We start from the raw sequence: 27585 nt of genomic DNA, 5'->3' as shown, positions 1-27585 counted from the left end.
CCCGTTCTAGACCTCTCATGACTTTAAACACCTCTATCATATCCCCCCTCAACCATCTCTTCTCCAAGCTGAAAAGTCCTAACCTCTTTAGTCTTTCCTCATAGGGGAGCTGTTCCATTCTGTTTTGGGAACCTCTGGATGATGTAATTTCTTCTTGAATTTTTCTCTTTCTCTTTCCTGTTATATATTTGTTAAGAATATTTTGTACTAATTTTCATATTTTGGAGCCGTTGCAGATTGAGCAACTGACATGATCTAAATTCAGCAAGGTGTTACACTGCATCCATGCTAAAGTCAATAGTCATTAGATTAGTGCTTGCTTGTAAATTCTACAGATCATATAGCCAGAAGACCAGAATTTAATAGTATTCTTTCCTTTTTTTTTCAGGATAAGGGGCAAGAGCACTATTCCAATTTGATCTGCTGAGCAGAAGGCAATCAAGTAGGAAGCCACCCTCAAAATAACAAAGAAACCAGAAAATCAAAGGTGAGATTCTGTATAGTAGAAAAACTGTAGATGGGTGTTGGATGGACAATATGAATTCAGTCTCTTCACTTGGCTCAGATTCCTACTGCCTTTTGTAGTGGAAATGTGTATGTATACAGTATATGCATGTATATGTATATATGTTGGGAGTCAATAAAGATGATTTTAAGCTGTTTTGATTCTATACTTAAATTCATCTAATTTATTGACCCTCCAACTGTGTGTAAGTATGAATAATTTTTTTAAACAAATCAGTTTACTCATTTAAAACTCCCCAACTTTGCTTTTTTTCCCTGCATATCTTTTATATTCATAGCACTCTTCTACCATTCTTTAGGGAAAAACGTATCAAAGCTTTGCCTCAGTTGTAGCCCATTTTTCCCTTTTGAAAATACTGGGATGTTTTTAATTGATAATGTACGGATCAGTTTTTGTACTGTATTAAGAAACTTTGATATGCTTGCCCATCTGTTGTTTTTTTCAGAGCCTTCAGCCTTCTTGACCTGCCGGAATATATCTCCTGTCTGTCTGTCTGTCTATCTATCTTTTATTTTTCCTTTCATTGCTCTGTACTCAGTTGCTGTTGATTTTTACTCTGGGTAAAGGTCCCCAGTTTTCTGTGATGCTGTAGTAATTGCCTGCTGTTTTCCTCTTTGTTTCCAAATTGCTGGAGAAAGCCTCCTCCCTCCATGTATTTTACTGTGCGTTCTTTGCACCCTTTGAAAATTTAGCTTGCATGTTATCCACTGCATTTGCAAATTGTCCCCAAAATGTTTTGTGTATGTGCCTATATATATATATATATATATATATATATATATATATATATATATATATAATTTTAGCATCCATTCTGAAATAGAGCATTTCAAAGTCTCCTGGGAGCTTAAAATTGATTTTCTAAGGATTATTCATGCTTTATTTCATACCTTCTTAGTCTTACTTATCAACTGAGTTTGCTTTCTTCGACCCACACAGACTTGAATATTTTACTGCTTTCTCCCTTCACCCGACCTCACTACATTTCTTCTTCCTTTAACCCTATCAGTTTTCCTTATTTCTCATGTCACGCCTCGCCTTCCTTCTCCCACAGTGTTTCTTGGATCTTGTCTCATGAGTATTGGAAAGCAGAAACTTGGTGTAAAGTCCAACTGGTACTTTCCCTTTCAAAATACCTGCCCACAATAATGCCTCTTCATACTGTGGGTAAAAGTGCATGCATGCCAGTCCAATGCACATATTTTTACCCAATTATCAGATGAGCAATTTTGTAAAAGTGCATTTCCATGAGTAAGGCAATGCTTTGAATATTACTCTTCCTATTACTAGGTTTAGATTTAGATTTTTAGAACTGGAATAGTGTGAAACTATTAAGTATCAGTGGCATACAGGGGTGGACCCCAGGCACTGGGCTTAAGGGAGTGCAGCCGGAGTCCTTTTTGCTTACATGGAGCAATAGCTTCAGGAGTCAGAATCCTTTCTGCCCGTGCATATCACAAGAAGGAAGTGAAGTCAGTGGGCCCACCCCAAATGGAAACAGTAGGTAGAGTCATTTTATCTAACTGGACTCTGTCTGTCCCCATCTTCAATGGCAATAAACACTTCCACAGACTCCAAGGGATGGCCACATCATAGGTTAAAGGATGCACTTGTGAAAAGACTGCAGTGTGGACAAAGCAGCACAAAAGACTGGCCCTTTTTGTTTAGCACTCTGGAAAAGATGGAGTTTGGGCCTTTCTTTCTCAAATGGCTACGAAAGCTTTATGATGCGCCTAAGGCACGGGTTAAAGTAAATAACGGATATAGTCCGGTTTTTGATATAGGACGAGGTACCCGGCAGGGATGCCCCTTGTCCCCCCTCCTTTTCGCCCTCTATTTAGAATCTCTTACTACAGCCATCCGCAATGCTAGTGATATCAAGGGAGTGGGACTGGGTGACCGTCAGTACAAGCTCTCCTTATTTGCTGACGATGTGCTGCTGCTTCTGACTGACCCGCTTAAATCCCTGCAGGGGGTTCTGAGGGAGCTGAACCGGTTCAGTGCTGTGTCTGGCCTCAGGATAAACTATGAGAAGTCGGAATTGCTTAACATTAATGTAGACCCCCCCCGTGGTCATGAGGCTCAAAGAGTTATTTCCCTTTAAATGGGCGAAGTCTCACATTAAGTATTTGGGAGTGCGGCTGTCCCCTACTTTGCAGGAGCTCTACTCCCTTAACTATAAACCCCTGTTGGATAAAATGGTGATTGATTTGAGTAGATGGAATAGTGGCCCTTATTCCTGGTTTGGCCGAATTGCCATCATTAAAATGACCATTCTACCTAAATTTCTTTACCTGTTTGCTTCGCTGCCAGTGTTTCTTCCCAGTTCTATCCTCCGTAAATGGCAGAAAAAAATATTTGATTTCATTTGGCGGCGTAGACCCCCGAGGATTTCTAGGTCTATCCTTTATCTGCCGGTTGCTCAGGGTGGTTTGGGGGTTCCAAACCTTCAGTGGTACTACGCTGCTTCTCAATTGCGAGCTTTATTGGATATTAATAGGGCCAGCCTCCCCAAGCAGTGGGTACAGATTGCACAGGACATGGTGGGTAAGATGTCCATAGCCGCAATGCCGTGGCAATCACGCCAGTCGTGGCTGCCGGTCCATTCTTTGCCTTGGTCATTAGCCATCACCCTCCGAGTGTGGAGCAATTATAGGAGGCAGTTGGTGGGTCGCCATCAGTACTATTATCAAACTTCTCTGTACCATACCACACAATTCCCTGGAGGTTTTCAGCACCCTCATTTCACACTTTGGAGACAGCGGGGTGTTACGACCATAGGTCATCTTTTCTCGCAGGGAACGCTCCTTTCTATGACCCAATTGGTCACAAAATATAATCTCACTCATTGTGACTTTTTGGCATATGCACAGGTCACTCATTTTCTCCGCTCCTTACAAGGGGCCAAACAGTTGCGCCCGGGCAGATCGTTGCTAGAAGCCTATTGTACGAGTTGTGACTTCCTGAAGGGGGCGATTTCCAAACTGTACCAGTTGTTTCATACCCCTGGAAAGGAACAAGGTAAATATAGAAGCCGATGGGAAGAGGATTTAAATATCAGCATTGACCCTAGCACCTGGCAAGCAGTATACCGACGAGCACGGGTGGGCTCCATTTCAGCTATCATGCAGGAGAATGGATATAAGATGATATATAGGTGGTACCTTACACCTGACAGGCTCTGTCGGATTTACCCCCCGTCTGATGATAGCTGCTGGCGTCTTTGTGGCAATGTGGGTACTTACATACATATATGGTGGTCCTGCCCCAAGATTACCCTTTATTGGGCAGCTGTTTTCCAATTGCTCACTAAATTACTCCAGGTGGAAGTGACCCCCTCGGCAGCCATGGCGCTACTAGGCATCTATCCGGATTTTATATCCGAGATGCAGACACGGCTTTGTGTCCAGTTATTTATAGCGGCACAAAGTCTGCTTGCTGTTCACTGGAAGTCGGACAGGGTTCTTACTATTGCTAGAGTTCAGGATCGTCTACATGTTTATTATAGGCTGGCTGCTTTGACCGCCTCTAAAAATAATCGGGTGGCGTCCTTCCATAAAATTTGGCAGCCTTTTACACAATTTCTAGCCTGAGTATTTCATATGTAGCTTCTCTGAGATATATCCCTATATTTTGGTAGTGCTGCCATCAACCTTGGAGGTTGACACTGTGGGACTCACATTTCTTTCTATTGTTACTGATATGGTTATCAAGTGTATACTGAGACCTTACTGTTATGAGACGGGGCCATGTTGGGGTGGGGGGGGGAGGGTGGGTTAGGTACGGGGATGGGGGGGGAAGTATTTGACAAGGGTTTGTCGAGCTTTCCAATGTTTAATTGCTTGTCAGACTTTTATGTACACTGTATGAAAACTTTCTTGTACATTGTATGCCCTGTTGGAAAGTTGTAGAAAGTTTTGCTACTCTTTGCATGAATAAATAAAACTTAAATTTCAAAAAAAAAAAAAAAAAAAGCAGCACAAAAGATTAGAAAGCCATTTTGAGGCCTATCTGTGAGCCAGCAGCACCCAGGCTCCGAAGCAACCCAGTCCCTTCCTGACATTCAATTCCCTGTTACCGAGGAAACTCGTGCAAGGGCTGGGGTTCACTTAAGGGCCTGAGCACTGTTAGTCACAGATAGGCCCAGTGGTTGCTTTCTAATTTTTTGTGCTGCTTTGGCTCTACCATGATGCTTTTATGAGCACATCTTTTGACCCCCAGTCCTTTCCCTGTGGTCCTGGTGTCCTCCTGGAGCAACCAAATTAAGACAGGTGAGGAAGGAGGACCTGGGATGGAGCTGTGAAATATGCTGGGCAGGGTGTTGGGAAGGAGAGATGGAGAGAATGATGTGAGAGGCTAGGCTGGGACAGGGGGAGGGTGAAGAATTAGGTGAGATATTAGGCTGTGGTGGGGGAAGAATGAGATGAGATGCTGGACTGGGTCGGTGTTGAGAATGAGGTGAAATGCTGGGGGGAGTATGAGGTGAGATGCTAGGCTGAGGGGGGGGGGCAGAATGAGGTGAGATGCCTCTGGGGTTGAGGGGGAATGAGGTGGGGGGAGAATGTGGGGAGGAGTGAGAGGAGATGTTGGGAAGGAGTTGGGGCACGTGTTGGAGTGGGGGAGAGAGTGCAGGGAAATGCTGGGGTGGGGGAGAGACAGCAAGAGGAAATGCTGGGGTAGGGGATAGAATGAGGGGAGAAGCTGGGTTAGGAGAAGGAGTGAGGGGAGAGGCTGGGGTGGAGGAGAGGGTAAGAGGAGAGGCCATGGTAAAAGAAGAAAAAAAACAATTTAAGGCCTTTGCAGCCAACCCCTTCCCATACTAAGGAATTCCTCCTCCCAGAATATTAACTGGCAGCTCACCCAGACCCTGTTCTCCTGGGACCCTGCCTGGATCCCCCACTAGCCACTAATATAAGCAGAAACATTTTATGTTTTACTTATGTCCGTGAACCGTGTATGTGTATGAGTGAGTAAGCATGTGTTGGAGTATGCATCAGTGAGCATGAGTGTGAGCTAGTATGTGTATATGAGAGAGAGAAGAAAGACTGCGTGTACTCCCACTCCTGACTAATCCATGATAATTTCAGAATGACAGGAATCAAAAGTTCCCAAGTATGGAGAGTGGGGAATTTTTTCTTACCCTTAGTTTTAACTGTTTGATGTGTTTGATGTTTATTAGTGTTTGGGATGTTAAAAAAAATACTTATGAGTTTCTTAAATTATTGAATATTCAACTGTTTTGAAATATTCTTTTTATTAGTATGTTTTTTTACTATTATGAATGATGTTTTATAATTATTGATTTTATTATTTTATGAGGAATGGTGATGTTTCTGTTTTTCCATTTTTGCTTTGCATCAGTGTAGTTTCCAGTTTGATTTTTGTCTGCATATTTATGTGTATGATCTATTTATTCTGTTTTTGGGAGGGTCTGCCTGTGTGACCGAGATTAGTTATTCTGGTAGGATGTAGTTTCTGTATAAGGATGTAGAGCAGCCTGGATTGTTCTTTCCTAATAGGAGGTGTATTAGTATTCTGAGATCTGATATAATAATTGCAGTGTTGCCTTTTCATACTGTGGATATGTGGGGTTGTTTCTGTTTATTACTGTGGCTTTTTGTAACCTTAAGCATTACTACAAGAAGAATTTGGGAGAGAGAGGCCTGAGGGAGGCAGCACAAATGCATTGGCCCCTAGGCACTGGAGACTCTTGGTATGTCCCTGTTAAGTATGGAGTGAATCATTTTTGCTGTGCATTATATAATCTGATTCAATATACCACCACAAAAACAGAACTATAATTTTAGTTCCAAGTATAAAATTAAATTTTAATCAAACTCTTATGGATGTACCCCTAATCAGGTAAGAATATTACTTAATATAATTAGGTTAAAAGGTCTAGCATGTAATTAGTGCAGTTCTCTATGCCGTATACTTGCACAATGTAAAAGGTATTTAAGGGAATGTATACCAATCCTATAGTCAACTGGGCTTCAGTATCCTTTTTTTTTTCTAAATTAACATCTCGTTTGCAGATGGTTGGCATACATTTTCCATTCTCTTTAAGAAGAGAGGATAAGAAGCAGCTCAGTCGTTTGACAGTAGAGGACCTTACAATTATTTTAAAATTGCTATGTAACTGTTAGGTCGTCTGTTTATGTTTTATATGGAATAGCGTGAGTCCCTTGGCACAATGGCATGAATGTCTGTAGGAACCCTTTTATTCCATGTATTACTTCTGCCACCAAAATATGAACAATCAGTAGATAATGCAATGATTAAAGTAGGATTTGTGTGTGTTTTTATTAAAAAAAAAAAAGTACATAAAATATATTGAGCATATTATAACATAAAAAATAGTTATAACCTTATACAAAAAATGTGGAAGCAGGTTTTATTTGAATTTATAAAAAGGCGCTTTTAAAATTTCTGCCCTTTGCATTGGGAAGATGTTTAACCACTTACAGCCTGTGGACTGACAGATGCCACTATAATTTTTCATTCACAAAAAACAAACAAACCCACAAAACCCCCCCCCCCCCCAAAAGATGAAATGGATGATAACACATACCACCCAATGCCTTTGATAATCACAAATATTAAAATATTGGCAAAGACTTTGAAATAAAGGATGGAGAAACTCATGCCTCTTCTTATTATACATATGGATCAAACCAGATTTATCTAAGATAGACTTTCAGTTAACAATAAATGCAGGTTATTTAATATTATGAATATTGCTAAAGGTCACTAAACATCACGGGTGGTGATTTTGCTAGATGTCAAAAGGCTTTTGACTGACTACAATGGCCATTTTTATTTGTGGTACTGGCCAAACTTGGATTTCCAAGGGAATTCATAGAATGGTCAGGGAAGGAAGTGTTCAACCAATGTCGGTTTCCAGGTGGAGAACAGCAAAGCAAGGATGGAAGCCAATCCAGTTCAGCAATAGAAGATTAGGCCGAGGGAGGCTGACTGTAAGGCAAGGAAAAGCAGGAAATAAGGCTGCACAGAAGAAAGGTTGGGCAGGGCAGGAGCATGCAGGAACAAGGAAAAACAAGGGCTAAACTGGAACAGGGATGCAAGGCAGAGTACAGACAGGCTAGATAGTCACTGGGAGGCCTAGACAAGGCACAGAAATGGTAGGCTACTAGGAGACCTAGACAAGACAAGGAGAGCCACTGGGAGGCCCAAAGGCAGGACAAACAAATAACAGGCAAGGACACCAGTACAAATACAACAGGACAGGAAGGCCAAAACAGGCCACGCTGGGAACACAGACAAGGCTAGGTCACCAGGAAACCTAGACCCAAAGGAAGCAGAAGGGCCACAGGAAGGCTCAGACAAGACAAGAACAGCACAGAAACACAGAAACAGGGAAAGGTATACACAAATGCAGGCAAACAGGAAGCAATGGCAAGAAAAGAAGGGCCACTGGGAGGCCCAAACAAAACTAAGGAAATGAACAAACTAATAGGGATAAGACAAGTCTAAACAGGTCACACTGGCAACAAGGCAAGGGAAGAAGGCATCTAAGGCCATGTGGAAGCAAGGCAAGGCAAAAAGGACATGAAGGCCACGCAGAAACAAGGCAAGGCAAGGTTGGCCAAAGCAAGGAACTGAGGTGACTCAATGATGAGATTCCGAGGAATCTGTGAGGTAGATTCTTATAAGGCTGGCCTTGATGCATCATGCAACCTTCAAGGCAGTGGCTAGAACAGGACCGAGCTTGGTTCAGTGAGGGCCCCTGCTGGCAGGGAGGCTGCCTAGCATCCAAAATCATGACATCAAGCTAGAATGTTGGTCTAAGGTACCTTGACTATGGCACTCCTCATCTTGAGCGGAACAAGACAAGGGTGTCCATTGTCTCCTTATTGTTCAATCTGGCCATAGAACTGCTGGTACTGGTGGTTCAAGATTATGCACAGATTTCAGGGTTTAACTATTCTGGTTCTTCACACAAAATATTGCTGTATACAGATGATGCTTTGCTGTTTTTAACCCAGCTGAACAATCCTGCCCCTACTCTGATGCAGATACTGAAAGAGTATGGAAACTTTAAGGGGTCTGGTTACCAAATTAATGCTGATGTCTGAAATGTTTCCAGTAGGTTGAGATCTCAGATGCCACCTTGCCTTGAACCTTTTAAGATATCTGAGGAGGTGTTTGTCTGTTTAGGAGAAGGAGTTCTTCTGATCTTCGTAATCTCTTCAAAGTGAATTATAACTTGATACTTCCAAAATTCAAAACAAATTGAAAGAGTAGACAGACCTGTGCAATTTATGGGCAGATCATATTAATCTCCTAAAAATGTGCATCTTCCCCAGCTTATGTATGTGTTTCAGCATACCCCTTGTGGACTATCTCAGAAGGTGTTCACTTTCCCTAATGGTCATATGCCCAGTTTTATATGGCACAATATGAGTCATGTATAAACCTCAGCGCACTCTGTAGACCTAACTGGTAGGAGGATATGGAGATGCCTGATTTTAAGATCTACTATTGAGCATCATGGCTAGCATGTCTGAGTGAATGACTCAAAGTTGATTCTGATATCTTGTGAGTGCAGTTGGAGAGAAAACCGGTGTTTGAAATTGCATTAATTGAGAAATTAAATTTCACCTTCAGGGGTAAATTTGGTTTCTGCATTAAGGTCTGGTGTAAATATTAGTCTTATTTTAATAGTGGATCTAGGCAGATACCTGCACAGAATGGCAGTTATGACCCTTAAAAGAATGCATGGGGGTAACCTGGATGGAACGGCAGTTACTTCCATAAGCAAATTGTTGGGCAGACTGGATGGACCATTTGGTCTTTATCTGCCATCGTTACTATGTATATTATGTTTCGATGATCAACTGCCTGAAGAGGACTGAAACTTGGATGTCTCAGTAGAAACTTACTGTACTAGTATAGGGACCATTTCCTGATACAAGCTGTACTTTTCCTTTCTGTTTGTAATGGATAAGTTTGCCTGTCAATTGAAAAAAAACAAACAAACTTGGAATCGGTAATACCATCGTCATAGCTTCAAGAACTGAAGCCCTGACAATGGTGTTACTGCTTCCAGATTTCAAAGTTGTACTAATTAAATTATTTTTCTGTGTTTTTGCTAAGTTGAGCTTCATTAATATGAAACGTTTTTCCTCCTTTTCTTTTAGGGGGAAAAAAGAGGAGCCAACAATAATGCTATACTTTAGCAATGCCATACTTTTATGGAACAGAAAGAGCAACTTGTTTGCGCAGGCTGCTAAACTGGCTGACAGTAGTCCTTCCTTTTATTCTCTTGTAATGTGCTGTTGCATAGGGGACTGGCAGTCTGACTATTCTGTTGTGGTGCAGGGGAGGTAGGCAGGACATTTTTCTCTTGGATGCCAAAGTGCTAACTCCGACCCTCACATCACTACCACCAGTGGCCTCTCTCTGTTTGTTTGTTTGTTTATTTATTTATTTATCTAAAAGTTTTTATATACCGTCATTAAGTTATTTACCATCATAACGGTTTACAATAGGGCACATATATCAAGGAGAATATAGATCATACTTTAACTAGAGGGTGCCATTATTTTTCGGTAACAATACAACATTAAGTATAGAATGGTTTATGACATGGAATTTTCAATGATGAAATTCTCATGGGGGGGTTGTATGTTTATTGCTATTCAACCTCTCGGTTTGACTACAATTATTTGAGGGCTAAAATAATTTCCAGGCACGATCTGATCGTTGTGCTCTGGGTGCTCTAAGTCCGCTTATCCTTACTTATTTGCTTTCTTGAAGGCTTGTGTGAAAAGCCAGGTTTTGAGGTGTGTTTTGAAAAGTTTAGGATTACTTTGAAGTCTTAGATCAAGGGGCATTGTATTCCATAATATGGGACCTGCCAGGGACAGTGCTCATTCCCTAACCTGGGTTAGTCTTGCTGTTTTCACAGATGGAATGGTTAAGAGGGCTTTGTTTGCCGATCTTAAATTTCTACGTGGAACGTGTACTCGAAGTGCTGTGTTCAGCCACTCTGCTTTTTCATCGTGGATTAGCTTATATATTGTGCATAGAGCTTTGAACTGAATTCTTTGTTCTATGGGTAGCCAATGTAGTTCGGCCAGTGTATCTGTGATATGATCTCTTCTACTTTTTCCTGTGAGAATTCTAGCTGCGGAGTTTTGTAATATTTGCAGTGGTCTTATCGTAGTGTGGGGTAAACCAAGTAGTAAAGCATTACAGTAATCAGTACTTGCAAATATCAGTGATTAGAACACTGAGCGAAAGTTTGGCAGCGATAGTAATGGCTTAAGTTTTCTGAGTATCTCTGTTATGATTCACACAATGCTACCTTGTGCAAAGGCATTATAATTGCTCTCTTCTGCTTTATTATGCAGTGGAGGGGCTGTGCTTTAATATAACACGTGCTCTTTTGCTTGCATTCCTTGTAATTTTATTTGAAAACTCGTGACTGCCTGATTTAAAGTTCTATATTTCTTTTAAGATATTTTGTGAAGCCCAAACCAGCCTATTCTGTTGGCCAACTTCTACTCAGTTGAATTTTTCAGTGCATGTGAATAGGACCAATAATTTATTATTTATTTATTTAAAATTTTTATATACCGACATTCATCGAGGATATCACATCGGTTCACAGTGTAACGCAAACAGACGCCTGGGGTCTTTTTACTGTGAATTGCTGTGAATAGGACCAATAATCACTGTTCCCTCTAATTTTTGACAGATTATGTGGTTCAACGTTTTCTTACGAGCAACCGTTTTTTATAAGCTGAGTTAAAATTTATGTGCGCTGAAGCTGCTGCGTGTTTGAGCAAGAATAGTGCAAATAATGTGGGATTTTAAAAGTTTTATTTAACTATTTTATTGAAAATAATTCTCCATTACTTAAATGCTCATGAAGAAAGGATAGGGCAAGATAAGATGGTTACCTTACAATTTTTCTCTGTGACCTTTGCCATTTGCCCATTTACTATATACTCTGTTCAGATTTATCTGTCTTCTATCAACCTGATAACTTAACACCTATCAACATGTCCAAATGATTTGTTTGTAAGAGATACCATAGTTTTGTTTTTCAAAGAATTCTCACCCAGTACCAGGTCCCCTTCCCCAGCTCCATCTCTCTTTCCACCCACCACCATCTCCCCTTCCCCAGCACCATCTTCTCATAAACTCTCTCTTTCTCTCCCACCAGCACCAGATATTCTTCTCCGGGACCATCTGCTCTTCCCCTCACCCCATTTCTCCAGCATCATCCACTTTCTCTTACCAGCACTCAGGGCCTTCATCTCTTCACTATGGCGGCAGAGCAGCAGCACTTGGGGACCTTCCTTTCAGTGGCAGCAGCGCAGCAGTACTCTGGGCCTTCCTCTCTTTGGGGGCTGATGTAATAAGGTGCGCTGAAGCTGCTGCGGGTTTGCACGTGCATATATGCGCATTTGTATGCGTGTTTTCCTGCGCAAAGCCCTATAATGGTTTTCTGCGCGGGAATAAACCGCATACAAATGTGCTTACAGACCAGCGTTTTTATTTATGGGCAATGCAGGGAGCATGCTAGAAGATAGAAATGCTAGTGTGGGTTTTTTACCGCCACGGTCAGGGCACGAGTTAAGTGACAGTGCCGACTCAGGTGCCATTTTCTTCCATTGCTTGCATAGGTGTGGTATGGTTGTGTGTCCGTGAAGCTCTGGTGTTATTACTATGGAGAACTGTTCCTGAAGCTGTGGTATATACTAAGGATGACAGAAACAGAAGGTTTGACAGGTGACAGACGTCGTAGCTGGTGGGAGAGGGGTGGGTGGAGCGTCCAGATTCGTGCCCAGCCCAGCTGAGAACCTATCTCGTTACTCGAGAGCCAATGAAACATGTGCTACAATTTCCCGCTCTCCCCTATACAGCCAATGCTCCATTTTTCGCGCTTACCAATGCAGCCAATAGAGCAGGCACTGCATGTCCTGCTCTTAAGACCGGCCATTATCGCTGCCATGCTGTGTGAATTATCAGCCATGAATATATTTGCCATGTTTTCTGCAGCACACAGTTATTCGAAATATTATAAATATATTCCAGAGTCATACATTGTCTGAAAAGGGAGACCCGTCCATTCGCTTGCTTGCTTTTATGCGCGGATTATCAGCACGGCTGTTCGGCACAGATGCGGCCGCTTATTACACATGGCCTTACTGCGCTTATGCATGTGTGCTGCTTCATGTGTCTACGGACCTGTACGCGCAAATCGTTTTCAGAATCTATGTTTTTTTAAAACCCCGCTGAGGTGCCAGCTTTAGCTGCGTGTGATGATGAAAACCTGCGCTCAGAACCGGCGGCTGTTTTGCCATGGGTCCTATTGCGTCGGCCCCTTTGTGGCAGCGGGCGGTTCCAGGTCTCCTTTCTCTCTCCGTCAGCGGTGGCTGTGGAAGCAGTCTGGGTAGCAGAACCTCCTTTACATGCGGCTCCCTCCTCATGTAGTAGGCCCTTCTATGCCTGCTCCTTTCTTCATGTGCCGGCTTCGGTGGGGGGGGGAAGGAGATTCCCGGCTGTGCAGATGTGACAGCAGGAGAGGAGCTTGTGTGCACCCTAACATTGCTGCTTGCACGGGGTCCAGTCTTTTTGCGCACGCATGCCGTAGAGCAGGAGTGGGCAATTCCGGTCCTCGAGGGCTGCAAACCAGTCGGGTTTTCAGGATATCCCTAATGAATATGCATGAGAGAGACCTGCATCCACACTGCCTCAGTTGTATGCAAATCTATTTCATGCATATTCATTAGGGGTATGCTGAAAACCCGACTGGTTTGCAGCCCTCGAGGACCGGACTTGCCCACCCCTGCCTTAAAGGGAACAGTGAAGAAACAGCAAGGAAGGCTGTCTAACAAAGCCGTGAGGGCGACAAAACAGGATTAGCAGCCATATATTCGTGTTACCACCCAATAAAGGAAATCATTTGGACATCTGGCTGCTAATCCTGTTTTGTCGCCCTTAAAGGGAACAGTGCCATTAATTTCAGAAGTAATATTTTACCATCCATGCTCGGCAGCAGCAGCGTTTTTTGTAATTGGAATGAGCGAGAAGAAGAATCTTGCACTAGTTTGATTTTTTTTAAATGATCTGTGTTGGTTAATAGGACTTTTTGGATGCGTCTTCCAGTGAAATAAACAGATGAGTGACCAGACTGTCTTAGGTAAACTAAAAAAATTCAGTGCCACAGTGGTGGTCTCTTAACTCTTTTTCTACAATGGCCTAAAAGAACAAATCAGACACGAGCAAGGAAATTGTGAATCCTAAAGCATTTCTTTTCACAGTTGAGTTTTTTAAATTCAGTATCCCATTGTCTTAGTGGCAGCAAGATCTATACTTCCTGTTGTTCCAGGCCCCAACGGAAACAGAAGTAGATAAAGGCAGGATGGTACGTATCTGTCTAGGAAGAATAGTATTTTGTTTCTTTTGCACAGTACATCCCTTGAAAGAGATAAATGGGGCAGTGGTTAAACATCATCTTAGCACCACATTCATCGGTGGTTTCTAAAAGTTACTGTTCATACAAGGAAACTTCTCATTTCAAGTTCCATAAACTAAAAATAAGCTGGGCTACATGTTGCAGAAAAGGAATCACAGCTGCAAAGTCTCCGTTTTCTCCTTCCCCTAGTAAGGACAAAAATGGGTCTATATTAAGGTGGGAGCTGTGAGTGGTATGTGACAAGAAACACAAACTCTTAATTAGCTTTATCAACAAGTTCAGGTTGACTGCTGACATTGTTAAAGGAAGAGAGGTGAGTTTTCTGGACAGGGTAAACTGGAAATTATGCGAATGCAAAAATAGATATTAAAAAATTGTGTTCTGAGGAGGTGTCACTAGTTTTTGAACATAAAAACATTGGTTACTGAGGCAGCTGATTGAATAATGTAACCCAGACAGTAGGTGCCTCTGCTGTGCATTTTAATTGTTATTTTTTGCTGGTCATAAAAATAGTGCACATTACAGATAGGACTAATACCCTGTTCTTCCTGTGCACTTGTGCAGCAAAACTGTTTTGTGGTGGTAGGTTAATGAGATCTGTAGGTGTTTGCTCAGACGGGGTAAATTTTTAAAAGAGTTATGGGCGAAAAATCAACATTAGCGAGTGTAAGTAGCTTGCACTCGTATACATGCTATCTTATAAATATAAAAAATATGCGCATATGTTTGGTTTCACGTGTACAAAAAGGGGCAGTGTGGGGGGCGTTCTGGGTCCAAGCCGAGAGGCATGCGTGTAAGTTGCTATTTTTGAGACTTAAGGCCTGGATTCATCATTCATCACAGAATGATGAATCCAGTGAAAACGGGGGGGTGGGCGGGGAGCGGGCCTGCGAAAGCCCGCAGTCTTCGCACCACCGCGGTGTGTTCGCTGCTGGACCTTCACACCAAATAGCGCCACCGTGAAAGGTGGTGCTATTTGGCGCGCTACTGCCGACGATAACGTTGGTAACGTTGTCGCTGGTAGTGAAGCCACCGCCTACTCCTCCCCTCCCCGCCCCAACTCCTCCCCTCCTTCTAATTTGCATTATATTGCATGCGAAAAGGCCTTAATGCGTGCGTTAGGGCCCTAACGCACTCGATAAAGCTTTAGTGAATGACCCCCTGAGTACATTTACCAAATTATTTGCACAATTTTCCACCTGCTAATTCTCTCATGCACTTGATATCAGATTTATCTATTGGATGGGAGGTCTGGGTGAACTGGGGGGGGGGCATTCAGGGTGAACTAGGAGGGTTTCTATGACCTGGAAAAAGGTCTGGGCAAACATAATTTCAATTATGTGCACATGTTTTAAAACATACTCACTTCTCTGTGTAAATCTGGGTTTTTACGCAAGGAAGTTATATTTTTTCCACACGTAAAGTATACACGCGTGTGTTTGTTACCATCTTTAACAGAAGGCAATGGGGGTAACCTGCATGGAGTTGCAGCTACTAAAAGTAGTTTGCTGGGCAGACATTTGGTCTTTATCTGCCGTCATTTACAAGTTTCTATGTTATTATGTAAAACAGATCGGAAAAGTACGAACTTTCAGTGCATTGCAGGTATTTGCATCTAACCAATCATACACATGTATATTGGGGGCTAGACATATGCATATTTTATAGTCTACACATACCTGATACACACAGGTTATAAATTGCTGTAGTTGATTTCCACACGGCCATGTACACGTATCTCTGGGGCTGTGTGGAGTTGTTTGAAAGTTATCCTCCCTGATTATAAATTTATCATTGAAGCAGATCTTTAGTTTTTATAGCTCAGAGATGGGCTTCCTCCTGTGAAAGGGTGCATCTGTCTTTTGCAAATACAGCATATTTGTAATGTTGACTTGTCCCTTCCCTTTAATTTAACACAGATGATTCAATGCCATTGTTTTCTTCTACAGCAAGTTGAATGCACCTTTGTACAGAAAGAAGCCTGTTTTTAAGATATATCTCAACAGAATTAGTAAAAAAAAAAAACCCCTGGTGTACGGATGACTAAAATTTGGAGCCAGATGCCTGTTATCAGGTAGAGTAGACAGGTGCTGGGAAAGCAGCAGCTACCTAGATCGGAGCCAGCACTGATGGCCTGGGCTGGAAGGTGGATGTCATAATGCCTCTGTATTGCTTCTTGGTGAGACCGCACTTTTGAATATTGTGTGCAATTCTGGGCACCACGTCTCAAAAACAGGAGATGAGTTGCACCGAGAGTATACAGAGAAGGGCAACCAAAATGATTAAGGGCATGGAATGGCTCCCCTATGAGGAAAAGCTAAAGAGGTTAGGACTGTTCAGCTTGGAGAAGAGACGGCTGAGGGGGGATATGATATAGGTCTAAAAAATCATGAAAGGACTTGAACAGGTAAATGTGAAATGGTTACTTACTCTTTTGCATAATACAAGGACTAGGAGGCACTCCATGAAGTTAGCAAGTAGCACATTTCAAACAAATTAGAAAAAAGTTTTTCACTCAACATACAATTAAGCTCTGGATTTTGTTGCCAGAGGATGTAGTTAAGGCAGTTAGTGTAGCTGGGTTTAAAAAAGATTTGGATAAGTTCTGGGAGGAGAAGAGCTTAAACTGCTATTAATCAATAGGCATTAGCCACTGCTTGTTGCTGGCATTAGCATTGGATCTATTTAATGTCTGGGTGCTTGCCAGGTACTTGTGACTTGGATTGGCCTCTGTTAGAGACAGGATACTGGGCTTGATGGACTCTTGGTCTGACCTAGTATGGCATATCTTATGTTCTTATATTATGAGGGACTGGGATCAGGAAAAGCAGTAGGTGCTGTAACAGGCATGTGCTTCGCAGACCTAGGGATTGAAAAAGTGGCAGCAGCTCCAGACCGGGCCTGGAAAGAGAAGAGGTCACTGGGTCAGGGAGGAGCAGTGACAGCCCTGAGCTGAGGAGTGGGTAAGTAAATATATCCTTCTTGTTTCCTCTCCAATACCCACATTTATTTCTGAAACATTTCCACCCTCGTATCTCAAACTTCTTTTTAATTTAAAATGCACTCTTCAGGTGGGCTAATTAATAAGCAAAATTTCATGTAACGATGAGATCTGCAGAGCATCTCTCTTCTCTCTTTATGGTTTTAAAAGAAATGGGAGAGAAGTTACCTTTGGTGTACCAGAAATGACAGTTCTTATTTATTAAAGTTTATTTTAATGCCTTTAATATTTTTCCTGCTTACTATTAGCAAATTTTCTCTGGTTTCATCAGTGTATATACAGTCAAGACGTTGTGGAAACTGTTGTATTTTCAGTGATTTCTCCACAGGAATGTAGGGGGGAAACATTTTACACTCTGTGTGGGGCGGGCGGGTGGGGGAAGGGGGCGGTTTCTTGTTGGGTTGTTGAATTAATGTATTGAAATCTGAGAAGGGATCAGAGTCAACCCCTCCTCAGTGTTGTATTTTTTTTTTCTATGATATAAACCTAATAAAATCGTTTAACCATAAAAATGTCTTCATTGACAAACAGGCCTGAATTAGTCATTACACATGGGTAATGTCATTGGATGGTGCTGACATGAATCCACCTCTCAGAGCTCGGTAAAATCTTTACTGAGCATGTATGAGAGTTCCTGTGCAAGCATGTTTCCTTGTAGGTCTCAGTCTTTCTTTTTCTGAGCTACTGCACAGATGTGTCTCCAGGCTTTGTATTAAATTGTTGTTCAACCTTTGGCCTTGTGCCTTTTTTGCTACCTTGTTGTTTTCTATTTGTTGCCACTGCTTTGACAACTCCTCAAACGTAACATTTTGGTTCTAAAAAAAAATAAAAAAATTAAGATGAGCATGGAGAAATGCAAGACTAAGAAGCCTGCGCTTAATGGCTTCAAGGCCTGTATCTGTGGGTGTTGGATGTCCATTATGTATGCTCATGTTTATTATTACTGCTTGGGCCCAAACCATTTATTTATTTAGATTTATTTAGATTCTTTTATATACCGAAGTATAGCGGGGAGCCTTCACTCCGGTTTACATCTGAACAACTTCATACATGAAAACATTTTTTGTAACATATTAAACATTAGTATCATAAATAACATCTCGGCTAAAGCAGAGTAATATATAATAATAAACATAATTAAAGAAAGTATCTTATAATTCAGTTTTCTGAAGTATAATGAGCGGTATTAGTTAAAGTGGAAGTAAAAAAAAAATAATATTAGTATTGTGGAGGGGTGAGAGAAATTATAAGAGAACGGGCTGGGTGAGTGAAAGGAAGAGGAGGTTCAAGGTAAGAATGGTAAGAAGATAAATAGGGGTGGAAAAAGAGGCGGGAGTAATTTAAGTGGATTGGAAGGATGGAGAGGAGAAGAGGGTTAGGGATTCTTACATGGGTGAGATTCAAAAAACCATGACTCCTCCAACTGCAACAGCTGTGGTCAGATGTTCCTTGGGGTGCAGTTTCACTTCGCCTGGAATATGGAGGCCCCAGGAGGGTGCCAGCAGCTAAGACCCCAAGCCTTGGCATAGGGCTGACCATTGAGGTCAGTTCTCATCCAAGACAGAGATGTTGGGCTCTCATTGCATGAAGTCGAGGCTAGAATCCTCCCCATGTAGATAATATGCATTAGAATGTCGCCCCCCTTGGTGCTGGTTCCTGGATCCACCTCAGGTCAGGGATTGAGAATGGCATAGAAGTCTCTGGCACCAGATGCGGTGCTTTTGGGGCTGTTCCTCTTGGAGGTAAGGAACAAGTTACCTCTGAGATTTGCTGGAGTCGGCCCCTCCTCAATATCAAGACGAGAGATAGCTTCATTGGCACAGGTCCCTTTAACCTTCATGGCACTGAAGATTCCCATGGTGTTAGTCATTTGTTTTTGTTAGATTCGGGGCTGATCATAGAAACCTAGAAACAAGATGGCAGAAAAAAGACTGTATAGCCCATCCACTCTGCCCATCCATCCTATTAATTTATCTTTGTAATCCTCTTCACTTCCTTAGAAATCCCCTGTAATTATCCCATGCTTTCTTGAATTCAAGTACTATTTTTGTCTCCACCACTTCCACTTCCACTTCCCTTGCTTTCTTGAGTTCAGATACCGTTTTTGTCTCCACCGCTTCCGCTGGGAGGCTGTTCCACACATTCACCACCCTCTTTATAAAGAAATATTTCCTAAGATTACTTCTGAGTTTACTTCCTTTCAGCCTTATCTCATGGCCCCTCAGTCTACAGCCACTTTCCTTGAAAAAGGCTCACCTTCTAACATGGAAACTTTTGAAATATCTGAACGGCTCTATCATATTTCCCCATCTCGCCTTTTCTCTAGAGTAGACATGTTTAAATCTTTAAATCTATCCCCATATACTTTACAGTGAAGACCACTGATCATTTTTGTAGTCACCCTCTGAACCAATTCCATCCTTTTTATATCATTTTGAAGATATGGTCTCCAGAATTGTACACAGTATTCCAAGTGAGGTCTCACCAGGGACTTATGGGCAATATCACCTCTCTTTTTCTGCTGACCAATTCTCTCCTTATGCAGCCAAGCATCTTCCTGGCTTTTACTGTCGCTTTATCCATCTGTTTGGCAACCTTAAGATCCTGCTCTTTCTTTGTGCTTAGAAGAATTTCACCTACAATACTGTACCTTTCTCTTGGGTTTTTGCATCTTATTGTATTACTCTGCACTTTTTAGCATTAAATCTTAGCTGCCAGACCTTAGAACATTCCTCAAGCTTCACGAGATTCCTCCTCCTATTTTCCACTCCTTCCTGGCTGTCCACCGTGTTACAGATTTTGGTATCATCTGAAAAAAGACAAACCTTTCTTGACAACCCTTCCGTAATGTTGCTTAGAAATCATTGAAAAGAACCAGTCCAAGGATCGATTCCTGAGGCTTGTATCATCCCCCATCCTCAGAGAAAACTTCACTACCCTTTGTTGCCTCCCTCTCAGCCAGTTTCTGACCCAGTCAGGGTGCAGTCTGTGTCCTTGGCACAGAGCCTCACTCTAAGGCATAGTCATACCACTTGGCTTGATATGCCAAGATACAATTGATGGTATCGGCACATAAGCCAGGAAGAGGGCTATAGCTTTGTGGGGAAAACTGGCTCCATCTTAACCAGGGTGGAATCAGACTGCTGAGACTAACATTCATAAAGGAGATAGAGCAGTTTGTAAACTAGAATAAGGTGGAAAGCCGACAGTCACTTAGCAGTACATGGTTTGGAGGGAGGTATCTTCAAAGGATAATAAACTAACAGAGGAGTTAGGGCATCCCAATAAAGAGGTTCCAATAAAAGTAAAAGTAGACTATGTGCTTTTTAAGTAAAGAACCACCTGAGTTAAAAGATTCCAAATTACCTCATCAACTGATAAGCAGATTGTTAATATAAACAGAAAACATACTTTGAAATGTCTGCTGCTAATGCCAAAATTCTAGAAATTGAGATGGGAGAATTAGAATATATAGCACTGAAAGAAGAGAGAAACTTAATTGGTATCTCGGAGACCTGGTGGAAGGAGGATAACCATTGGGGCAGTGCTATACCAGGGTACAAATTATATTGCAATGATAGGGTGAATCAGCTTGAGGGGGAAGGGGGCAGACAGTGCTTTATGTTAGGGATGTCATATATTCTTAACAGGATAAAGTTCCTACGGGAGACTAAATGCATTGTAGAATCTTTGTGGAAATTACATTTGTGATGGGGAAGAGTATATTGGTCGGGATATTCTTCTGTCCACTTGGCCAAAATGAATAGACGGATGATGAAATGCTAACAGAGAATAGGGAAGCTAACAAATTTGGCAGCATAGTAAAAATGGGAAATTTCCATTATTGGAAACTGTGATCATAGTGCCATAAAATTAAAGTTAATGACTGGAGGGAGGACATTATATAAATATATAACTCTACCATTAAACTTTCAAAAGGAAGACATTCATAAAATAAGGAAAATAGAAAAAAATTAAAAAGAACACTTATAAAGTTTAAAAGTTTACATCAGGCATGTTCATTGTTTAAAAATGGCCATCTATCTAAATGTGTGTGCTTTCTACTCCGCACCCCCTTTGTGCATTGTTTAAAAATACCATCTTGGAAGCCCAGTCCAGATGTATTCCATGCAATAAAAATAGTGAAAGGCATGCCAGACGACTGTTGTCATGGTTAAAATGCTAGATGAAAGAGTCTGTTTTAGCCAAAAGAACTTCTTTCAAAAAATGGAAAAAGAATCCAACTGAAGAAAAAAAGCATAAACATTGATAAGGCAGAGACAAAGAGAATTTGAAAAGAAGTTGGCCATAGAGGCAAATATCATAATAAAAACGTTTTAAAATTATATCTGAAGAATGAAACCTCTCAGGGAGTCAGTAGGACCATTAGATGATCGAGGGGTTAAACGGGACTTAGAGAAGATAAGGCCTTGTGGCAAGACTAAATTAATTTTTTGCTTTGGTGTTTACTGAAGAGGAAGTTGGGAAGATACCTGTGCCAGAAACTATATTTAATGGTGATAATTCATAAGAGCTGAAAGAATTCACGGTGAAGCTGGAAGATGTAATAAGGTAGATTGACAATGAAAAGAGTAGAAAATTGTCCAGATCAGATGGTATTTAACCCAGAATTCTGAAAGAACTCAAAAATGAAATTGTAGCTCTATTAATAGTCATTTGTAACCTATCATTAAAATTGTCTATCATACCCAAAGATTGGAGCATGGCCAATGTAATCTGGATCTTTAAAAAGGGCTCTAGGAGTGATCTGGGAAACTATAGACTGGTGAGTCTGACTTCAGTGCTTGTAAAAATCATAGAAACTATCTTAAAGACAAAATCACGGAACATATGGAACGACATGGTTTAATGGGACACAGCCAGCATGGATTTACACAAGGAAAAACTTGCCCCATCAAAATGCTACATTTTTTGAAGGGGTTAATAAACATATGATAATGAGCCATTGCTATAGTTTATTTGGATTTTTAGAAGGTGTTGACAAAGTGCCCCATGAGAGACTCCTGAGAAAATTAAAAATTCACGGGATAGGAGGTAATGTCCTATGGATTACAAACTGGTTAAAAGAGAGATTAAATGGTCAGTGTTCTCAGTGCATAAAAAATAAACAGTGGAATGCCTCAGTTATTTGTACTGGGATTGCTGCTTTTTAATATATTTATAAATGATCTGAAAAGGGGAACAACTAGTTACGTGATCAAATTTGCAGATGATACAAAATTATTTCTAGATTGTGAAAAACTGCAGGAAGACATTGTGAGACTGAGCATACAAATGGCAGATGAAATTTAATATGGAGAATTGCAAAGCGATGTACATGGGGAAAAGTTACCCACACTATAGTCACACAATGTTAGGTTCCATATTAGAACTTACCACCCAGGGAAAGGATCTGGGCATCATAGTGGGCAATACTTTGAAATCCTTGGTTTAGTGTGCAGAGGCAATCAAAAAAAGAAAACAGAATGACAGGAATTATTATGAAAGGGACGGAGAATAAATTAGAGAATGCTATAATGCTTCTGTATCATTTTCTGGTGAAGCTGCTCCTGGAGTACAGATATTTAGAGAGATAGCCGTGTTAGTCTGGTGTAGCAAAAATGACACGAGGCGGGTGGTACTTTATAAACTAACCAATTTATTAAGACATAAGCTTTCGAGGACAGAGTCTATTTCATCAGATGCATGAAGTGAAGTACAGGGTTGGGCAAAATATATGGGAATAAAGGGTGGGGGGGGGGAATACTGAACAAGGAAAAGACATTGAATAAGCAGGCAGGGTGTGAAAACAAAGTGATAGCATTATAGTCCAGGCTACAGACAACTGTCTCTATGAACTTAACTGTTCTCATTCGGTCTTTTCACACTTACCTCAGTTGTCAATAACCTGGACTATAATGCTATTATCACTTTGTTTCCACACTGTGTGGTAGATTTTCAAAGGGGTACGCGTGTACGATACGCGTGTACCCCCGGAAAACCTACCCCAAACCCCCCCCTGCGCGTGCCGAGCCTATTTTGCATAGGCTCGGCGGCGCGTGCAAGCCCCGGGGTTTGCATGGAGGGGCGTGTCAGGCGTGTCGGGGGGCGTGCCGCGAGTGACGCGACATTTCGGGGGCGGGCTGCGAGTGACGCGGTGTTTCGTGGGTGGGCCCGGGGGTGGGGCGCCGGCCCGGGGGCGTGGTCGAGGCCTCTGGACCAGCCCCCGGGTCGGGTGATGGCGCGCCAGCAGCCCGCTGGCGTGCACAGATTTACATCTGCTTTCCGCAGGCGTAAATCTGCCAACAAAGGTAGGGGGGGGTTTAGATAGGGCCGGGGGGGGGGGGGTGTGTTAGGGAGGGGAAGGTGAGGGGAGGCGGAAGGAAAGTTCCCTCCGAGGCCGCTTCGATTTCGGAGCGGCCTCGGAGGGAACAGGCAGCGCGCGCTGGGCTCGGCGCGCGCAGGTTGCACAAATGTGCGCGTATCTTATAAAATCCAGCGTACTTTTGTTCGCGCCTGGTGCAGATTTATAAAATCTACCCCTGTGTCTGCTTATTCAATATGTTCTCTTTGTTCTATATTTGCTTCCACCCCCATATATTTTACCCACCTCTGTACTTCACTTCATGCATCGACGAAGTGAAATCTGTTCTTGAAATCTCATGCCTCAATAAACTGGTTAGTCAATAAGGTGCCCACCCACCTTGTGTCAATTTTCCTGGCATACAGTGTATACTTCTGGTTGCTACATCTCAAAAAAAGATGTATTTGCATTGGAAAAGATACAGAGAAGGGTGACCAAAATGATGAAGGGGATGGAGCGGCTCCCCTATGAGGAAGGGCTAGAAGGTTTAGGGCTGTTGAGCTTGGAGAAAAGATGGCTGAGAGGGGATATGATAGAGGTCTATAAAATCATGAGTGGAATAGAATGGGTACATGCAAATTGGTTATGTACTCTTATAAAAAAAAAATCAGAGAAAATTCTTTTTCACTCAATGCACATATCTAAAGGATATGGTTAAATCAGTTAGCGTAGGTGGGTTTAAAAAGGTTTGGACAAGTTCCTGGAGAAGAAGTCCATAAACTGTTATTAACCAAATAGAGTTGGGGAACTGCCACTACTTATCACTGTGCGATAGCAGCATGGGATCTATTTACTATTTGTGATCTTGTTAGGTAATTGGACTGGCCATTGTTGGAAACAGAATAATGGTCTTGATGGTCCCTTAGACTGATCCAGTTTGGCAATTCTTATAAAATGTTCTTATAGTGCCAGTGGGGGGATGCCTTTGGAAATTCTACATGGAATAGATCCATATTACTTGAAACCAATGGATCTTATACTTCATCCAGAAGGGATATTCCCTAGAATTGTTGTCCTTGGTTCTCATATTCCCTTTGATTTACCCCTACTGCTTTCTGGCCAAGGGGGAGGCAATAAGGGCCACATTAACAAAGCTACAGAATTTGCAGGTGATAGTCCCAGTTCCCTTAAGAGAACGAGTATGGGGGACATATTCAATCTATTTTGTCATCCCAAAGAAAGATGGCTCTTTTCTTCCAGTTCTAGATATGAAAGGATTCAACAAGTATCTCTGGGTTCCCCATTTTCAAATGGAGACACTCCATTCTATGATTATATCAATAAGGAAGAGATCATTCCTATCTTTCTGTTGCGACCAGTCTGCCTTACCTCTTTTTCTCCCCTTTCTCTCTCTCTGGGCAAGATGGCTGTCTCCGGTGCCAAGTGCCGCGGGCCTCAGCATTCTCCGACCAGCATGGACGTTCCCATCTGCCATGTTCACTCCCGTGGCCTCCTAGGGCGCGAGCACGCACATTTCTGACGTTCAAATACACATCATGGCGGCAACCTCGGAGCGGCCCCACCGCATGACGTCTGTACCTCCGGGTATAACTAGCCTCCACTTCCACTACCTAAACGAGTTAGCAAAGACTTCGCTTCGCTACTCTGCCTGCTCTAAGCTGCCAGCTTAGATGCTTCCTATCGCTAAGGGCCTCGCTACAGCAGAAGTTCCAGACACCCGTTCCTCGGGGGTCTCTCACTTCCTACTACCCTTCGGGGCCTCACTAACCTTGACAACCGCTCCTCAGGGGTCTTGTCTGTTATTCTTTCCAGGTTCCCCATGGGGCTCCTCCCCATGGGCGGAGTCATCTCCATTGCGACCAAGGGTCCACAATGCCTCAGACACAACACTTTCCTGGATATGGTTGAAACCTATTTCCATTTGGGATTCTCACCAAAATGTTCAGAGATTCTATAACCTGGGCAAAAATTTCCAGTTTCAAGCTCTGCCGTTCGGACTTGCAACTGCCCTGCAAATTTTCACCAAAATGGTGGTAGTGGTGGCAGCTGCGCTTCACACTCCTAACTAGACAATTGGCTTATCAGTGCCAAATCTTCCAAGGAAAGCTAGCAGGCCTCAAATATAGTTGTATGTTTTTTGGAACAACTAGACTGCGTGATAAACTATGCAAAGAGAATTTACATTCTACTCAGTCCCTGGAATTTTTAGGGGCTGTCTTTAATACAACAGAGAGAAAAATTACTCCTACCCCAAATAGAATGGCCAAGATGATAATTTGGGTGCAAGAGTTACAAACTATAGAGGCACCCAGAATTTGGGACTATCTTCATCTTTTGGGATTCATGATGGCCACTCTAGATTTTGTCCCATGGGCCAAAGTGCAAATGCTACCATTGCAGCAGCACTTCCTGTCTCATTGATTTCCTGTCTCTCAGGACTTCCTTATTCCCAACAGTAAGGAAAAGTCTGGGATAGTGGTTGGAGCCTGCCAATCTACTGAAGGGGGAACCTGGAGACTCTCTACTGAATCACCATCACAATGGATGCCAATACAGTAGGATGGGGTGCCCATTGCCAAGATCAAGTGGCACAGGGCCAGTGGTCAAAAACAGAATTGTCTTGGTTAATAAACAAACTGGAAACAAGGGCCATCAGAAGAATCCTTTGTTTTTCTTGCCTGATGGCCCTGGGAGCATTAGGCAAACTAGGTGGCCACCTAGGATGCTGGGCAGGGGAGATGTAGTTGGACGTGAGGGCAGCATGCCATCAGACGTGCAATATTTTTGAAAGCAGTGAACGACAGTGGAGAGGCGTGGAAAGGTTGTGTCGTGCAATTTGCAGGATGAGAGAGAGAGAGAGAGAGTGTCATGTGATGCCGTAGTGTCATCACCACCTGGGGCAGCTGCAGACCCTTGCACTGGGCGTGTAGACGGAGAGGAAACTTAAGTGGGTGGGGACGTTTTGGAGAAGGGGTGGGCTGGAGAGGATCCTGTTCAGGTAACAGAGGATGCTGGGCACTGCAAAAAAAGGGGGCAAAGAGACTGAGGTGAAGATGTACTGAACAGGGCATGAAAAAGTGAAAGATGAGGATGCTGGGAAGGAGAAGAAGAGAGGAGAGATGCTCAACAGGGTGATAGAGAAATGGTGCAAAGGGAGTAGAATGCAAGACTTGGAAGTGGGTGAGAAGGGCATGAGAGGTGAATGCTTGGTGGGGAAAGAAAGGGGGATACTGTACCAGAACTGTCCCTAATAGACACGTGTATAAAGGGGAAGGCGCAAGATAGAACATTTAGGGTGCCTAATGCCATTGCTCAGGCCCTTCACATACACATGCCCTTCCCCATATAAATCCTTTATCCACATACATGCTTCACCCACACATACACGCCTCAACCCCACCACCTACGCATGCATACCTCTTCCCATCGCTCATGCGCATAACTATACCTCTTCACCCCACCAATTTATCTCTTAACCCATTCTACACACATGAACCCAGATCCCCACAGTCCCTCCCTACTCACACCCCTTCACCCAACCCCCACATCACATCGCTGTACCTCCCCTCGCCTCCTCTCCACTCTACAATCCTCCCTCCCTCCCCATCATACATCTATTCCATATGCTTTATCATTCCTTTCCCCAGGCCCTACCAGAACAACTGCAGGACACACATCTGTAGCTCCTGTAGTACACACACTCGCTAACACGCATATTCAGGTCATGAGTTCCTGTGAATGGTGTATTGTCCAATATTAGAGCATTTTATGCCCATGTAGGAACATTAACGCATCGAAAACTGGTTAATATGCTGTGTGTTCTGAGTATTAATGTAAGTATTTTAGTGTTTGGTCACCTTTTCTAAAGAAAATACGCATCTACTTGTGAAATGGCAATAGGGACCAGGGAAGATTGTAACTTTCATCTTGTATCTTCTTAAGATAAAGAGCTAGCAGTGATAAAATGTAGCTGATGGGTATACAGAAAGCCTTGATTCTTTGAAAGAAACATTAGTGAGGTTAAATACTAGGAAATATATTTCAGTTATTGAATCACAGAATCTAGGTGGAGCTTCAGTCTCATCAAATAACATTTCTCTTGTGGGACGGTGTTAGCAGATAGTAAAGAGAAATTCAAGAATTTATTGCTCTAATGTAGCCCTAATGTAATGTGACATTACATGTGGCTACAAGGGTTTCTGCAGGACTGGTAGGTTTTGCAGCTAGGTAGCACTGACTACTTGGAGATGGGTATGGCAGGCTCCCAGAGAATAAGAAAT

At 42.4% G+C, this 27585-nt stretch overlaps 1 protein-coding gene across 4 annotated transcripts in view; it reads left to right on the top strand.

Annotated features, from left to right (window-relative positions):
* GTDC1 (glycosyltransferase like domain containing 1) overlaps positions 1-27585 on the top strand; it is a 710677-nt gene that overhangs the window by 27514 nt on the left and 655578 nt on the right. For all 4 annotated transcript variants that reach the window (XM_029605412.1, XM_029605413.1, XM_029605414.1 and 1 more), the window contains exon 2: positions 389-487. The gene's annotated coding sequence lies outside the window, so the exon portion shown is untranslated. The remainder of the gene's footprint in view (positions 1-388; positions 488-27585) is intronic.

Source organism: Rhinatrema bivittatum, chromosome 6 (genome assembly GCF_901001135.1).
Source record: "Rhinatrema bivittatum chromosome 6, aRhiBiv1.1, whole genome shotgun sequence".
Classification (NCBI taxonomy): Eukaryota; Metazoa; Chordata; class Amphibia; order Gymnophiona; family Rhinatrematidae; genus Rhinatrema; species Rhinatrema bivittatum.
Note: the sequence above shows the minus strand (reverse complement) of the source record. Positions and strands in the feature narration are given on the sequence as shown.